The sequence below is a fragment of the Rattus norvegicus genome, chromosome 18, assembly GCF_021556685.1.
Source record: "Rattus norvegicus strain SHRSP/BbbUtx chromosome 18, alternate assembly SHRSP_T2T, whole genome shotgun sequence".
Classification (NCBI taxonomy): domain Eukaryota; kingdom Metazoa; phylum Chordata; class Mammalia; order Rodentia; family Muridae; genus Rattus; species Rattus norvegicus.
The window spans coordinates 34,852,887-34,870,740 of NC_141551.1; the positions used below are offsets into that span (position 1 = coordinate 34,852,887).

General features: G+C 41.1%; 1 protein-coding gene and 1 pseudogene across 42 annotated transcripts in view; both read right to left on the bottom strand.

Moving 5' to 3' along the window:
* The window catches only part of Ppp2r2b (protein phosphatase 2, regulatory subunit B, beta), a 427,050-nt gene that overhangs the window by 126,718 nt on the left and 282,478 nt on the right, over positions 1–17,854 (bottom strand). The window lies entirely within an intron of this gene.
* LOC147999763 (U2 spliceosomal RNA) lies at positions 13,502–13,601 on the bottom strand (annotated as a pseudogene).

The window sequence follows — 17,854 nt, forward strand, 5'->3', positions numbered from 1 at the left end:
TAAGTTACCATGGCAGGTTTTCTGTTTTTTAAAATAAAAACACGGTGGTACTCTGAAAAAGACTATTGATTTAGGATTCCAATAAGATTTTGAACCTAGATTTTGCCACTCACTGACTGTATGACCGAGGACCACGAATTGCCATCACCACAATTCAATTTCACACAATGGGGAACTTTCTCATGGGCTATTGTGAGAAGCAAACTAGAGCATGGGTATTTTGAGCTGACATTTGCCAGCTTATTTATTTGAATAAAGAAAACTCAATCACACCTCAACAAAAGCCCATGCTACCCTGAGAAGAATCCAGAATCGCCACAAACTCCCAGAAAACACTGAATGCATGCTGGACCTTATTAACGGGACTACTACACACAAATGGGAGGTGACACAGAGAGAGAAATACCAAAGGATGAGGATGTATGCTCAAGACAGCTGGAAGAGTGGGTGTGCAGTAAGCTGCACACACGTGCACACAAACAGAAAGCGTTTCATCCATTAGACTGTCCTTAGAGAAATTCCAGCACATCCCATTAACACAGTCCCCAAGGCAAGAGCTGGCCTTTGACCTTTATGCCTTTAATATCTCTGCAAAGATTCTGAAGCTGTAATCATCGGGAAATGGTACACAAAGGCAACTGTGTCTAGGAGTCTCGACAGCTCTCTGCTTTAGCTGTCGCTCATGTGACTCTTTCGTCACCCTAACTCCTGACGCTTCCCTTCAAACTTTTGACCTTAGGATAGCTCTCTGATTGCTCAACAGGATTTTGACAGGTAGCAAAGAGGAACACAGAGGAACAAGTTCCATTGTGTTCTGACACACTCATTTACAAGACAACAGTTTAATAATTCTAATTCATATCCCCTTCTATGCACGCAATCAATAATTCATGGCAATCCCTCAGCTGCGTTTGTAGAGACAACAGAAAGGGCATGATATTGCTTCTCTTCAACTCATCCTCCTTCTTCACACAGTCATGCCTGGAGCCAGGAGAGTTCAGAATCTCAAGGAAACAGTTTCCATGGTGACTCTCTCTTTGAGTACCCAACTGTATCTCACTCTTTCTGGAGTGAATTAATGCTACTTATTGCTTTCATGCTAAATATATTGAGGATTAGATTTGATTTCCTCTGCAGTGGTTTGACCAGGAAAATAGAAAGGAAAAAAAATACAGCGTGAAGACAGTGTCTTTCTGCCACTTTCTTATCACAAAGGGCAAAGAAAACAGCTCAGGAAAAAAGCAACCAGCCATATGCAAATGCATGCAAGCGCCAGGAAGCTGGGGTATGTCTGCATTCTTTTATAATGTTAGAAAACCTGTGTCAGGACAAATGACCTTAATTCCTCCGACTGTTGAGAGCAATATCAGTTGACCATAGAACATAGGCCACAGAAAATGCTTTTGTTTTCAATACTGCTCTCCCTCACCACTATATATACATACTACACTGAACATAGAAGTCTTTGAAGTAACAATATCATACCTACTTGAGGTCTTAATATAGGGGCTTTTGCCTTCTCTAAATAGACTGGCCTTTATTTGTTAATATAGGAAACCTTCCTAAGTCTCCATAGTAATCTGAATTCCCCCCTAAAGAGCTTATAGCCCTAATATATTTCCCATTTATTTATTCACTTTCCCCACTAGACTCTAATAGGTAGCATCTGTTCTGTTCATGGCTTACCCCTTTGTCTGGCACAGCACATGGGGGGTATGGCACAACAGAAAATTAGAACAAGAAGTCTATGATCAGTAACTCAGAGGCACAGAAGTCTTCTTCAAATCAATGAAAAACATTCAAGGCCCTCACTTCTCTCCTGCCCCAACTCCTGCTCTTTTTCTGTCCTGCAAGCAACAATAGGCTCAAAGGACTATTCTGCATGTGGAAGGAGGGGGTGAAGAACTTGCATCATGGGAGAAGAGGATACTTTCTCCACCACACAGTTTGGAATCTAGTCACCAGGCACCAAAATCAGGAAGAAAAGCAGGACCCATCCATTTGGAGCAGTGGTTTTCAACCTATGGGTCGTGACCCATTGGCAAGCTCTATGGCCAAAAAGATTTATGTTATAATTCATAACAGTAGTAGAATTACAGTTATGAAGTAGGGATGAAAATATTTTTATGGTTGGGTGTCACCATAACATGAGGAACTGTGTTATAGGGACACAGCATTAGGACCATCAGGAGAACCACTGATTTGGAGCCAACCAGTGAGTATATAGTATCTACATCAAACTAAATATGATGGCTCTAGAAGTTTGGCACAAAGAATAGAGTAGAGTTACTGATCCCTGAAAGCTTGTGTCTACTTTTAGGATCACCAGGATGCAGGGCATAGTTAAGTACACTCCACCCCTCAGATGTTAACAAAGCTTTTGGGAATTTTCAGACATTCTCCATATCATGCACAAGTAGACTCCCACCATTGCCTAACCAATCCCTGTATTAGTGTTATTACTTTTTCATTTGTTGCAAAGAAATTCAGATTGGGGAAGGCTAGGCAGTTTCTAGCATGCCAAGCTCAGTTAATAGAAGAGCCAAGATTCAGAGCCACACAGCCTGCTCTTTGAGTCAGTATCTTAACTACACTCCCCGAATCTCAGGCTCAACCCAAAAATCTTCCGTAGTGTCTTCTGTGAGGACATTACCAAACTCCACTATGTTCACAAATGCCACTGGGTAACTATCAGGATGCCCAGAGGCTACAGAAAATTCTAGATTTCAAAACCACTTCACTGACTGTGTAAATGTTGGGTTTTGTATCCCTGTAACCAGTATGTGCAGAGCTGCAGTGGAACTCCTTGGGTTTGCATCTTCATATAAAGTAGCACCAGGAGGATGGCTGAGTGCAGCCTGCTCTTAAGAAATGACCTTCTCTAGTATTTTGAGGAGCCCCCAGAAGATGTTCTTCTGTCAAATACTGTATCTCCTAGACTCAAAGCTGTGGCATGCTATTCTACTCCACTGCAGTCAAAGGCAAATGCTGGGTCTTGGGACTCTGGCCCCTGGATATTTTTTCATTTCCTACTGTGGATTCCCTCAACTATATTAGATATAGATATGACTTCTTAAGGGCAGAAGAGAAGCATTTAAGGTTTAAAGGGCAAATTTGTGTGATGTGATATTTTTTCTTATTTTAGTTTTCATTTTTCAATGACAAATAATAACTTTATAATTATAGGATACAATGTGGTTTTTTAATTTATATTTACATTATGGAATAATTAAGTCAAACTAATTAGCATAATCTATTACTTCATACCATTTTTTGTTGTTGCTGTAAAACCATTTAAAAGCTATTTATGTGGTAATTTTGAGCTATACATATATTATCTTTATCTGGAATTACCCTGCTGTGCAATTGATCACTAAGATTTCTCCTGTCTAACTAAAAGGCTATAGCTTTTAAACAACAGCCATCCCCTCAGCTCCACCACCATTTAACTTGCTATTTCTGTGACTCTGACTGTTTTAGACTGCACATGTCTATAACACCACACAGCATTTATCTTTTTATGCTTGAGTGAACTTTCCAGTTTTAATTTTGCTTCTTTGATACATTTCAATTTCTCAATTTTCAACATTAATCATATGTGACTTTAGATATCATAAAATTGTTAACTTTTTTTTTTAGATGAAGTGATTTCTCAATTAAAGGAGAGCAGGTTATGGAGAGATTTGCTTTAGTGAGTGTTGCCTGTGAGAGCCAGCATTAGGAAGGGAACAAAGGCCTCACCTCAGCATTACTCATGACACTGTGAGACTCCTATGGGTGGCATTCTTAAAAATAAAATCATCTCCCCATATTTAGCAATAAGAGAAATTATTACTCATCGAGCAGAAATAAAACATTAATTTCTTTTCTGCCAGAGGAGAAAATGGGCCTAGTGATTATGTTCTTTACAAAGCCAAAGGTCACAGAGTTAACCTTGGATGATGTATATAGAGAATGAAGGCTCCAATAATTGGGAAGACTATATTTCTGTCATTAAAGAGTCGGGTGTCAGGGCAGCTTGAATGGTCCTGAACATGCAGTCAGAGATACTCTATATTTCCATGAGAAATTGAGATCCTTGTGGCTGCTAATGGGAGTGAGGTGGGCAATGGGGGATAAGGTATGGGGGAGGGGGAGGGGGAGATAGGGGATGGGGGTACTCTATGTGTGAACTTGGAAGGAAAAACTGGAGTGAGTGAATATACCCAGAACCCTGCACCTGATGCTCATTGGCTCCTTTCTAATCTCCTCATTGTTAAATAGCCTGGGATTTTTAAAAAAAAATATTTTCATAAGCAAAATACTATGTACATCATGAAGATACTCCTAATAGATATTTCAAAGAAGTGAGAATGGATGAAATTAAAAAATGGACCATGGTAGCAATTCAGGAATATACGATGATTACTAGTTCCTGGCCTCCTAAAATGTTTGTAAGAGCAGTAGGATTGTTGAGAACCTGGCAGTCCTAGGAACTGAAGTGCAGTGAGTTGTATGAACTGAAGTGAGTTGTATGTATGTGTGTATGTGTGTATGTGTGTGTGTATGTATGTATGTATGTGCTACACTATGTATTTATGAATATGTGTGTATGTGTGTATGTATGTATGTATATATGTAAGTATATGTATGTATTTGTATGGGAGAATCAGAAGTTACCTAGTGTTCTGCTTATACTACTGGGCAGAAATGTAAAACTGAGTTTTGCCAGAGCCCATCACTTCAGGGTACTATATTTATTATTAGATGATTAGCACCTTCAATGTCAGGGAAGGACAGCTGTCATCTCTAGAGCCTTGCCTTTACTTTCCCTCAGTCTCCAGAGAGTTTAATTGAGTAAGAAAGAACTCAGATTTGACATCACATAGATTTGGATGTCAAAACATAGTGTGTCACTTATTGGCCGATAGATTTTGGGAGATTCAGTTCCTTCTGTAAAATGATATAGATACATTGCCATCTTTTCATAGAGAGGTGTGAGGGGGAAGAGATGAAGGAGCCAGTGTAACACCTGGCATGCAGCAAGTCCTTACAAAACAAAGCCAATGAAATGGATGAAAATCTGGGGCAGAGCATGTTCATCCATGGACATGTTTTAGATTTTTCTCTATGAGAGATTTATCATCTTGCGATATCAAACTCATTTCTGTATCTGTGCAGTTGGCTTTGGTTTCCCCTCTTTATCCCCGAGGTAGATCTATAAATATCTCCCTGTGACTTGATGATTAAGGTGAGGGCCAAGGACTCTCTCCCGTGTGATGTTTCAAAACAACCTTTTCAGGAGATACTTGATGGCTTGCAGGTATATTTATGACTCAGACCTCCTGGCAAAGTCCCTGATGCTGACTCATTTGCTACCCTCAGAGAGAAGGAGGCAGCTGAAACCATCATTCATTTATTCTGCCTATCAGTGATAGCAAGAGGTCAGAGGTAAGCCATTCAGCATAGGGTGACTATAAGGATCAAGAATTTCAGTAATGCTCCTTTGACCACATACACAATAAGAGGATCTCTGGCATATACACACACTCACAAAAGTGCCTGCAAGGTCTTCCTTATTGCCAGGCATTAGTGAGGCATTGGTAAATGACAATTTTCTGTGGGATACCTTGGCCTTCAGTTCTGAATGCCCAGAAAATATCTTTTCTCTTCAAAAGCATAGAAAATACAGTGAGAGCTGATGAGAAAGTAAGAGGGACAGAAATAGAAGAGAGAGATGCAATTTCCACAGTGGCTTTTCCCTTGAAAGCGAGACTGGAGGCATCTGTACTGAAACCAAAAGGAGAACTTAAAACAATGAAAGTACATTTTATAAGCATTACCACAGACTACAATAACATTAATAAAACCACAGTGTTTGCATTCTAACCACCAATAAGCATGGCATCAACAAAATACATCAAAGACAAGAATTTTGAAGTGTGAAAACAAAGAAATACTAACAGCTAACAACTGATGGGATATTTGGAGTCAGGGGTTGAGTTATATACCCTTAAATACATTCTTTGTTCAACCTGTCAATATGACAAGACCAGGCTGTGTGTTTGTCCAAGTCCAGCTTGTAGCTGGGGAACTCGGGGATTGATGATGGTGGATAACTTGCTTAAGTGAACACACAGCTGAACTGACTGATCCTAATCTTGTCCCGTGGCAGCTTCAGCCAAGAAAAGTTGCACTGACAACAATTCCATTTGTGACTCATAAATTATTAACACACAGTTGTTCAAAATTTATGGACTCAACATTCCTCTTGGCTCTAGATACAGAATACATGGGAGAATTTGGGTCAGATATGGACTTCTGGACCTCCAGGTAATCTTAGCATCACTACCTCTATGTATACAAGCAGCTGAGGCCCTGTCATCTGTGAAAATACAGAAGAGCACATACAGAATTGTGGGAATAGGACCAGGCACGCACAACCAATGGCACTGTGGGTCTGCTGATGTCAACAGACAATGCTTTGAGAGATATGGGATTAACTGGTGTGTGTGTGTGTGTGTGTGTGTGTGTGTGTGTGTGTGTGTGTGTGTGTAGTTTCTAAATAGATGGGCCTGATAGAGTTATTTTCGATTCTAAATAAATGAACAAAGTCTATGATTCTAAGCAAGTGAAATCTGAATGGGTTCTAAGTAAGTGGCTAAGACATCTGGCTTTCAGCAGAAAGGTGTGGATCGGCATCAACATCAAAATGGACATGGGTGTATTGAATGCATTGAAGATGTATATGGAGAGAGGTGAGGAAGGCAGGGAGGGATGCGGAGAGAGAGAGAGAGGCAGAGAATCAGAGACAGAGAGACAGAAGGAGACAGAGAGAGAGGAAGAGAGGGAGAGAGGGAGAGAAGGAGAGAGGGAGAGAGGGAGAGAGGGAGAGAGGGAGAGACAGAGAGAGGGAGAGAGGGAGAGAGGGAGAGATGACTTAGGAGGACATGCATGCTGTAATTACCCTTGTGTTTCTGGGCCTTTACAATACGTGGTTTGGAGTTTCTCTTTTGTTTTGTTTTGTTATTTATTTATTTATTTATTTATTTATTTATTTATTTATTTATTGGTTGAGCTTTTACACTGACCATTACACTGAGTCGTGGCACTAACAAGAGAGGTCAGAGTGGTGACTGTGGCAGAAGCAGCAGTGAGAGTTCTGGCAGTGTCAGTTACAATAGCTAATATTTACTGAGCATGCCCAAGCACTCACTTTTTATTATTATTATTTTTTCTTGCAGTAGTAGAAGCGAGGGCTTCACATAAGCTACGCTCTATCTCTAGTCTCTCAGATGCTGTCTTAACTGTATGACATACATTATAGAGCAGGTGAAGCAGCATTACTGCTGAGTCTTTGCAAATGGAGAAGATGTGTTAAATGCTCTCTCTGTCCAGTCTACATAATTACTGATGTTTACCATTTCTACTTTATGACTGAGGAAGATGCAGCATAGAATGGCCACTTGCTACTGCTGCCAATAGTTTTAATAACTGAGATTCACTACAAGGTTTATTAAATTGCAAAGCTTAAGACCTAGATTGCTATAGCTCTGGTACCAATTCCACTCTTCTACTTGGTCAAATCCAGACACCCCTCAGGATTCCTCTCTTTCACTTTCCACTTTCCCCAAGAGAATGGGCTGCAGCATGTCAATTTCCTTGGAGGTCAGACAGGACAATAAACAGTATGTACTCAAGAACTGGTTAGATAACCCAGATTCTATGACAAGGGAGTGGTCTGCATGGTGCCTCCCATACAAAAATCAGAGATCAATATTTGGAATTCAGTCACTGGTCTCACCAGATAACCCACTCCACAGCAATGACATTTCCTCACTGGGGCCAGTGGAAGATGAAGGGGTTTTCCCTGGAGTGGAGGCACAGGTCCAAGGTTAACGTGTAGATGAACCAAACCACACAAGAGGAGAAGGAGTGGGGGGATGTGCTCTGTATTTCACTGCCACAGTCCCCATCTTTTTATTATTTGTATAAATCATTTGGCTTTGAAGATGCCAAAGGCCAAGCCTCCAAGTGCACTGATGAGAATAAATTGGATAGCACAATAAATAACGTGCAGAACCAGGCTGCCAAATGAAGAAGGATTTAGATTACTTAAATCCTGGGCTAGGAGTTATCAAATCCAGTTTAATGCTGATAAGTGTGGGATAATAATTCTTTGCAAACAGCCCTATTCCTACCAAACACCCCCGTGCAACCCCTTCCATTCTTTTGCCTACCCTGTGCAAGCTGAAAGAAACCCAAGGGGATTTGTAGAGTGAAAAGGGATGCTATAAACGAGTAAAAATGAGCCGAGGTTATTAGACAATAATCCAAGATGCCTCTGCTTGGCTTAGAGGGAATATGAAGAGCTAATAGAATGAAGTGAGGTCTGATTAGCTACAGAAGGATTCTATATCAGAGTAGGCGTTAGATGACTAATTTGAACAGCAAGAAGGACTACACCATAGTTGAACACACTGCAAGACTGAACCAACCAGATCCTCCAGAGCTCCCAGAGACTAAACCACCAACCAAAGAGCAACCCATGGCTCTAGCTGCTTATGTAGCAGAGGATGGCATTGTCTGCCATCAGTAGGAGGAGAGGCCCTTGGTCCTGTGAAGGCTCGATTCCCCAGTGTAGGGGAATTTCAGGGCGGTGAGGTGGGAGTGGATGAGTAAATGGGGGAGCACCCTCAGAGAAGCAGGGGGAGGGGGGAGTTGATGGGGGATTCTAGAGGGGAAACTGGGAAATGGGATAACATTTGAAATGTAAATACATAAAATATCCAATAAAAAAAGAATCAGGGACATTGCTAGGTTGGTTCCTCAATGGCCTGATGGTGGGGTAAATTTTGAAGTATACATGCTACAGCAATAGGAAAACAGTCATCAGATGGCCTGTTCTCAGCATTTGGGACTATTTATACTGGACACATGCCCACACTCAGAGACTTGGCCTAGGGGATAGAAGTAGGATCCTGCCTTATAATACTAGAATCTTAGGAAGAGTCATAATCAGCTGCTGCTTGATGGAATAATGAATGATTTCATTCACTCACCAAATATCAATTGAGCAAATATGCACAAGGCATTGTTCTGAGGAATGGAGACAGTCACTAGCAATTGAACATTCACACTGGGCTACACAGTTGGTATTTACCTCTTCAATCCTTCCAGCTAGTCCATGATACACGTACCTCCCAGTGAGAGTAAATAACGTGCCAAGATCATACAGAAATGAGTGACACTTAAATCCAACAACAATTTCTGCCTCCCCCAACCTTGTCTGAAGCCTTCTGCTCTACAGTGCTTCCAAAGAAGGAAGTCAGCCATCATGAAAAGTATGAGCGTCTCTGCTATTGCTTCCCGGAAACCCCAGTCTTATCACACACCGTAGGTCCATTGCACAGGTTGTGTACACACTAGAGTACTCTTTTGCTTGGGTGTCATTTAATGCTCGGTATTACCATGAGGGGACAAATCCAGGACTGGAGCTTTGTGTTTTCATCTTCACCAACAATTACCAAGTGGCACATAGGTTAGGACACTCCTTAGGTCATCCTGAACAAGTTCCTTTTACAGCCAATAACTGCGTTGTATTTTCTAGCTCGGCACTGTCTGACAGGAGTAATGATAGTCACGATTATAATTTTAAATGTTCTAGTTGTAATATTTTAAAAGGAACAGGTAACTAATATATTTTATTGAATCAAAACTACTAGAAATACCATTGAAAGATACAATGAATATAAAAATTATTGAGGCTTACTGTCTCCTTATACTGTTTTAATTTCTGGCATGCGATGTACCTATATATCACTGGAGGTGAGTTTACACTGCAGCTGTTGTGTTTGTTCAGCTTGTTCTAACTAGATTTGATGAGCTGTGCCTTCTGGTGGTATTTACTGAGTGTCTACTTCATGCCTAGACTTGTATTGGGCATTTTCACATCCATCACACTTCATCTTCCCAGGGGCTTTTCAAGTAAACATCACTGGTCTCACATTGCAGTAAGAAGGAACTGAAGGCAGTGACTCAGGCTCCTAGACTATAGGGGAGATGTGCTTTCATCTCCTGATACTTCCTACAGGGCCTTGCAGATGGCCTGACACAAAGGCTGATGCTCTCTCACCCGGGCCCCTTTAATTCTTTTTCCCCTCTACTTTAAATCTCCTAGAGTTGCTATGGTCCCTAAGGCAAGGCACAGAGATGCCCCAGTGCTTATGAAGCAGGTCACCTTTTAGTCTAAGCAAATGAATTAGAGATGGGAAACTTCCCACTGGGGTGTTAGATTTACAGTGTCTATGGGTTTTTGTGGACAGTTTTACAGAGTTTCTTAGTATCTACTGATACCAAGAAGGGTACTCAGCCTTGGGGGAACAAAAATCATCTGCACAGGGGCCTCATCCTCAGCATCACTTGGAACTCTGACCATGGTGTGTGGGTGTCTGCATGCGTGAGTGCAAGTGTGTGTTGGAAGTGATTTTAAATGGCTTCTTCTCACTGCATGATATTTCCAGCATGAAATTATCTACTAGTTGCAACACAGGTTTCTTTTGTTTGTTTGTTTTTATACTCCAGATTTTATTCCCCTCCTGGTCTACCCTCTGAATGTTCCATATCTCATACCTTCTTCCGCACTCTGTCTCCACAAGGATGTCCCCACCCCACCCACCCCACTAGATCTAAACTCCCTGGGGCCTCCAGTCTCTTACAATTGATTTGTGTGTGAATGTGCACATAGGATAGACATGTCATGAAAGTGTGGATGTTATGGATCAATGGTTCAGGTATCATTTCTAGCATTACATAGGTTCCAGGGATTGAACTCAGGTCACCAGGCCGTGTTCCAAGTGTCTTCACTCACTAACCTATCTTGCTGGTCCAATAGTAAGTTCCTAAAAGAGGGATACTCCCGAAATATTTTGTGTATTTCTGTACAAGACAGTTAAACATCTTCCAGTCAAATGGTCTTGGCTCTGTCTCTGCTGTTTGCCGAGAGTCAGGTTCTTTAGAGGCTAAGAGTGACCTGGTCAGATGCTGAGAAAACTCTGATTAGATCCATAGTTCTTAGGGAAACAGAGGTGGTAGGCTCTTGATTCTAGCTCATACAAGAAAATCTTCAAGAAATTATGTTAACAGCATTCTAATTAAACGATTGATTGGTGATTTAATTAATTCCAAATATTTATTTGTCAACTAGTATGTGTTTCTGGTATGAGTAGAATTGTGCATATCCTGTCCTAGAGGACAACATAGCATAGCAATGGACTCGGGCTAGGAAGAAACACCTGTAATAGAATGTGATAAGGACATGGACAGAGTTCTGTGTAATACACAGAAAGCACAGAAACAGAAACTAGAGAAGACAGGAGAATATTCCTGGAGAAAGCATAATCTATCATCAGAGGTCAAATGAGAGAAAGTGTAAGAGATCAAATGAAAGCCAGTCTGGCCAAGGGCACAGGACAGAGGAAGGATAGCACACGGGGAACCTCACATAGTGTAGCACATTTAGAAGCCAGCAAAATTTTCACTTTGATCTGAACATGAGGTGCCAGGACTGTACGGAGGAAGAACACGTGTGCAGATGACACTGGGGTCAGCGGACTTTGGAGGTCTTGATGAGAATCTTTATGGATGGTCAGAGGAAAAGACAGCAAAGCAGCCAGAATTACAATGTAAGACGTCATTGAGTCTTGTGTACCTTAGTACTTCTCACATTCCATGACCACTGGTTTCCTGTCTACCTCTCCTACTATACTGAGTGAGGCCTTCAGTGCAAGGATTTCTGCTTTCATTATCTCCGGATGCATTGATACAGTATTTGCTGCAAAAATGCTAAATATGTATTTTGATGAATTATGTCTGTAGAAACTGTTAGTATATTTGAGGGGACTCAGTCTATTTGAAGATGCATTTATTATCCAGAGGAAGGGAGAGAGAAGGGAAGGAAGGGAGGGATGGTACATTTACTTAAAGTCCTTGGACCACCAGAAATTACATTTTTAAAATTGTGTATAAATATAGGCACTGTTTGAAGAATAGGGGATACTCATTTTCCTCAGATTCTAAAAAGTCTAAGATCTCCAAGATTAGGATCACTGGATAAAAGAGAACCTTTGTCAAATGTAGTATGGAAAACTTTCTAGCTATGGAAGGCTTTTTAGAGGTGGATCAGTTAGATAAATGACATTTCACACCAACAGTATGAAAATGAACATTCAGAGAAAGATATGATCTAACATTTACAATGAAAGGAGACATAGAAATAGACTTTAAAAAAAGACAGGTGTTATGGTGATAAGCTTACTGCTATATTGTGATATGAAATGTTCCCTAGTGGCTCTTGCGTTGAAGGATTGGTCCTTAGCGGCTATGCTATAGTACAGTAGAAACTGTAGGAATTGGGCCTAGCTAGAAGACTTTGGTCTTCGAAGGCATACTTTCCAAGATTATGTCCTTTCTCTGGTCCCTCCTCCCCTCTTTTCTGCATCCTGGATATTAGGAAGTAAGCAGTTTCATTCCACCATGCCTTCTGCAATGATGCTTTGCCACATGAAGTCCAGAAAGAATGAAACCAACTGATCATATATTGAAACCATTAAGGCTACGAGCTAGAGTAAGTTTTTCTTCCATTTACATTGTTCCTTTCAGACTTTTGTCTCAGTAACATAAAAAGGACCTAATGATATTTATAAGAGAAAATAAGAGAAATCTTTGGAGATGATTGGCAGCTATTTGGTCTTTAAAGAACAACACTGTGAGCAGATGTGAGAATCTTCAGAGAGTAAGCGAGGAGCTTTTAAAGTCACCATGGGAAAAGGCCAGTCTAAAGGGAAGAGCCCTTGACAATTTAAGCAGGGAATTCAAGGGAGGAAGATAAAATCTCTTGGCTATAAATTCCTTAGGGTTGGGGAAATGGCTCAGTGGGTGAAGTGCTTGGTATGTAAGGATGAGGACCTGAGTGAAATCCCAAGTACCCTTGTAAAAGTCAAATGCATGGTATGTAGCTGCAAATCTAGCATTGAAGAAACAGAGATAGGAGAATCCCCAGGGTACTGGTCAGGTTAGCCAGTGTGGCTGAAGCAACAAACTCTACAAACAAGGTAGAGACTGCTAAGAAAGCACCCAATGTCCATTCAAGGATTTAAGACACACACACACACACACACACACACACACACACACACACACACACACACACACACACACATATACAGTGGCTAAGGATGTAGCTCAATTGATATTGAACTTGCAAAACATGCACAAAGCACTGGTTTCAACCCCCAGCACTGAATAAATTGAGTATGGTGGTACATACATGCAATCTCAGCTCTTGGGATATGGAAGTGGGGGATCAAAAGTTCAAGGTCATCCTTAGCTACATAGTGAGTTCAGGCCAGCCTAACACACATAAGACACCGTCTTAAAAAAAAATCTCTGATGCTCTTGTAGAATTCATTTTCTTTCCATTATCTTTTATAACTTGCCAAATTAGTTTAAGTAAATGAGATTTTATGGGTTTCACTCATAGATGAAAGTTTACAACAGATTGGTATTCACACTGATAAGAACAGATACCATACTTGATCATAGCCAAATGACTGGGAAGAGCTGATACCTATTTACATTTGTGGTAAGTCTGCCTCAATGCTGAAAGCTTGAGGTTTTGATGTATGATATCTGATTCCCACCTCCCAATAGCCACGCCCCCCACAATGAACATGTTTGTTTTTTGTTTTTATAGAGATGGTTTTAGTTACTGTTCATATCACTGTGACAGAATGCCTGACAGAAATACGGAGGAAGGATTTGTTCTGGTTCATGACTCAGGGCATATTGTTCATCATTGTAACATGGTGGGGAAGGACATGGTGGCTGGTGGCTCTATGGTGGAGAGAGAATGGGGCAACGATTATGCTGTGTCAGTAGTCAGAAGCAGAGGCAGTCTGTTAGCAGGATAAGTTATGAACTGTACTCCCCGTCTTCTATAACTTGCTATCTCAGCTAGATCCTACTGTCCATGGTTCTACAATGTCCTAAATATTATTAGCAACTGGGGAGCAAATAGTTCAGGTGTATGAGCCTGAGGAGGAGATTTCACATCCAAACCATAAACAACCAAAGTACTATTGTGGGTTAAATGAGAAGCGTTTCCCCGTAGGTCACATACAAGAGCACTTAGCCCCCTGCTGGTGGTGCGGTCTAGGGAGGTTAAGAAGTTTTTAGGATGTGGAGCCTTGCTAAAGGAAGTATGTCACTTGATAGTTTGTAGGCACACCCTACTTTCTTGTTTTCTTTTCTGCTTCATTTGTTCATTTGAGGCATGAGCTCCTAAGCCCCTGCTTTGGCCACTTACCCTGATGCTGTTCTGTCCCCAACATTATCAAGTCTAACTCTTGGTAAGTGAAAGCTAAACCTTCTTCCTTAAGTGATTTCTAATCATGATATTTTATCTAGCAACAGAGAAGTAACAAATACAGACACAAAGGGGAAAAATACTCCATTTTCAAGACACAAGGGGTGGATAATTATGTAAATACAGTACTCGTGTATGGAATTCTCTAATTTTTTTTCAATTAAAATAATGAATGTTCTAAAAGAAGTGAAGATCATAGGAGGGAATGGTTTCATAGATATTGTCTCACCAAAGGAACACATAGAAAATGGGCATACCTGGGTCTTAATTTCAGTTCTAACTCTTTAAGAATGAAATTTAAAAACCTATTATTAAAAATTATTCTCCAGAAAATCCTAAGCTTGTCATAGTTATTACTTCTATTTTCTCTTTTTATTTATTATCCTCTCATCCTGACTGTAGCCTCCCTCTCTTCACTCCTCCTTGGTTGGCAATGGTGAAGCAGATTCCATGAGAAAGGCTACAGGCTGGCAGAAGCCCCTTCACACACACACACACACACACACACACACACACACACACACACACACACACACAATAGACATTCAGAGTGTAGGGTGAGCTTAATACAGACTCCTAACATTATATCCTTCATTGAGAAGTAGACTTTTCACATTCCAGAACATTTTTATATGTGTTTAAATGCACTTAGAAGCTGAGGTTAGAGGTACAGACGGGACAGTGAACAGGTGTGAACTGGTGATGAGTGTTCATTCACATCCACTCTTCTATGTGCTCTTGGAAAACCACATAGTTTTCTACTCTCATCTCACAGACTAGAGTCAATATCTAGGGGAAAGCAGTCTCCTGGGGCTGCCCTCTCTACCGGTGGTGAGCAGTATGCACACTCTTGAGGGTCCTGTCACAGCAAGGGTCAGGTCACCCTCCTTTGGGTTTGACAGAAGTGCTACTCCTGCCTGTGATGCAATTGTGAGAGCGCATGATTTTAGGTCATATGGCTCTTAATTTACTCTACTATGTCATATTTTATCCATTCGTGTATGTTACCCTAAATTAGTTTTCAAACAGCAGTGTGAAAAATATATTTTGGGTCAACTGTACTTTGGCAGATCGATATAAACCTAATTTCCAAATATAAATGGTAAAACATATGGTTCTGTGTGGGATGATGTCACAGGTGAGGCAGGTACAAGATAGAAGGAGGTCTGTCATTGGATAAGAAGGAAGGATGGGCAGGAGAAAAGTCTGAAGGAAGAGGAAGAGTCTGGAAGGAAGAGAAAGGAAGAGAGGAGGAGGAAAAGCAGAGAAGCCGTGGCAGGACAATGGAGGCTGATGTTAAGATCTTGCTCTGTGCCAGTGGAAGGGGAAGCCCTGGGTCCTGCTAAGACTGAACCCCCAGTGAACTAGACTGTTGGGGGGAGGGCGGCAATGGGGGGAGGGTTGGGAAGGGAACACCCATAAGGAAGGGGAGGGGGGAGGAGGATGTTTGCCCGGAAACCGGGAAAGGGAATAACACTCGAAATGTATATAAGAAATACTCAAGTTAATAAAAAAAAAAAAAGGAAAGTGAAAAAAAAAAAGATCTTGCTCTGTGTATTTACAGGTTGTTATTAATGTTCTCAAGGGATGGATGGTACCAGGCTTTGTATGTTTAGGTGGGCAATTATATCTTATCAATTGGATCTAAGATTATTGTGTTGTGTGTTCTTTTATGTGAGGGTTTGAGTGTAGGAAAGTGCAGCGGCTGGAGACACTGGGCTGCTGCAGCGAAGTTGGGATGTGTTTCCGCCAAGATATTTAGCAGATACCTTGGAGCACCGTGGTGCAGGACCTAGTGGGGTAAAAGGCAACCATACTTTTTTTATTTTTATATTTTTACAACAACAGTTCTAGATAAGAAATTGAGATTGCTCTCTCTCTCTCTCTTTCTCTCTCTCTCTTTCTCTCTCTCTCTCTTTGTGTGTGTGTGTGTGTGTGTGTGTGTGTGTGTGTGTGAAAGAGAAAGTAAGACAGAGATAGTGCTCAGTGCTGTGTGTGTTGTGTGTGTGAGAAGGAGAGAGGAGAGAGAGAGAGAGAGAGAGAGAGAGAGAGAGAGAGAGAGAGAGAGAGAACTTGCTTGAATATATACCTTACTGGTGATTCTTCATGGAGGTAATAGGATTTCCTTAATCGAGCCCATTAGACTACCTTCTTGTAATTATCTTTGGGGCCAATCTGTCTATGTAATGGGCTCTGGAGGAATCAAGCTTTCACGTTCTTACAAAGGAAATTGTTGTGCATGTGTCAGAAGAAAGCCATCTTGAAGAATTACTGGCTAACAGACTCAACAGCAACCCAGGGGACTTTGCTGTGATACTAAAGAAAACTGTTGAAGCTGGGACTTTATTGCTCCAAAGGGTATTTCTTTTTTCATGGGCTTTTTAATAAATTTAAAATGTGCATGATGACAATGGCATTGGGAACTCCATGCCATCTGGTGAGGCTGGGCAGGCTGCTGCCTGCCTGCTCTATATATGAGAGGATACGAAATCTTAAGGAGTGGAGAGACTGCCAAGACTCTTGATGGTTTCAAGTATAACATGGGATTGGCTGCCTTGCCTCTCTAGATTGGACTAGCAAGTTTTCCTTCCCTGGACTGTTAATGCCTGGTATGTTGGACATGTGTCATCCAGTGTACTTAAAGATAATTGTATTGTGCAGCAGGAATGCCATTTTTCTGTTTCTTCCTATGCAAATTAGTAACATGCAGGGCAGAGAATGGATTTATAATGAAGATAACAGATAGTAACTCTGTGAGTCCAATGTGGCCTTCCAAAGTTGATCTGGAGAAGCGCTAATTCCTAGTACCTCAGAATGGGACGAATTTAGAAAAAGGGTTACCACAGAAGTAATTATTTTAGATGAAGCCAATAAGATGGGTTCTAGTCTACTGTGATCGGTGTCCTTATGGAAAGGAGAAGTTGGGACAAAGAGATACACTTGCACAAAGGGAAAACACCATGTGAATGTCAAGGCAGAGAAGAAGTGGTTCATTCATCCCTACCTATGGACCATCCAAGATTGCTGACAAATCACTAGCGACTGGGAATCAACATGATATCTCCATTAGACTTCAGACAGAAACATCATCTTGATGTCTTGATCATGGGCTTTTCTAGAAATGTGGGAAAATTCATCTCGACTTGTTGACGAACCCAACTTTCTCATAGTATTCCTGGTAAGTTAACAAAAGAGGCACCAACCATGTTGAGAAATTTCATGTTGAGAAATTTGCTCACCTCATTTCGACCTCTTAAAAGCCCTTTGGCTTTTGGCATAAACTAGTTATCAGTGGGGAGCCATGGCTTGGTGGATAGTGGTTCTCTATCTTTTCTTGACCAATGCTGCATTCACTGATACAAAAGGACTTGGGTGCTTCTCTATATAGGACTTAAAAGTGTGGGAAATCAGCAAGGGAGGCTAAAGGAAGGGAGCACACCCTGGGCTCTC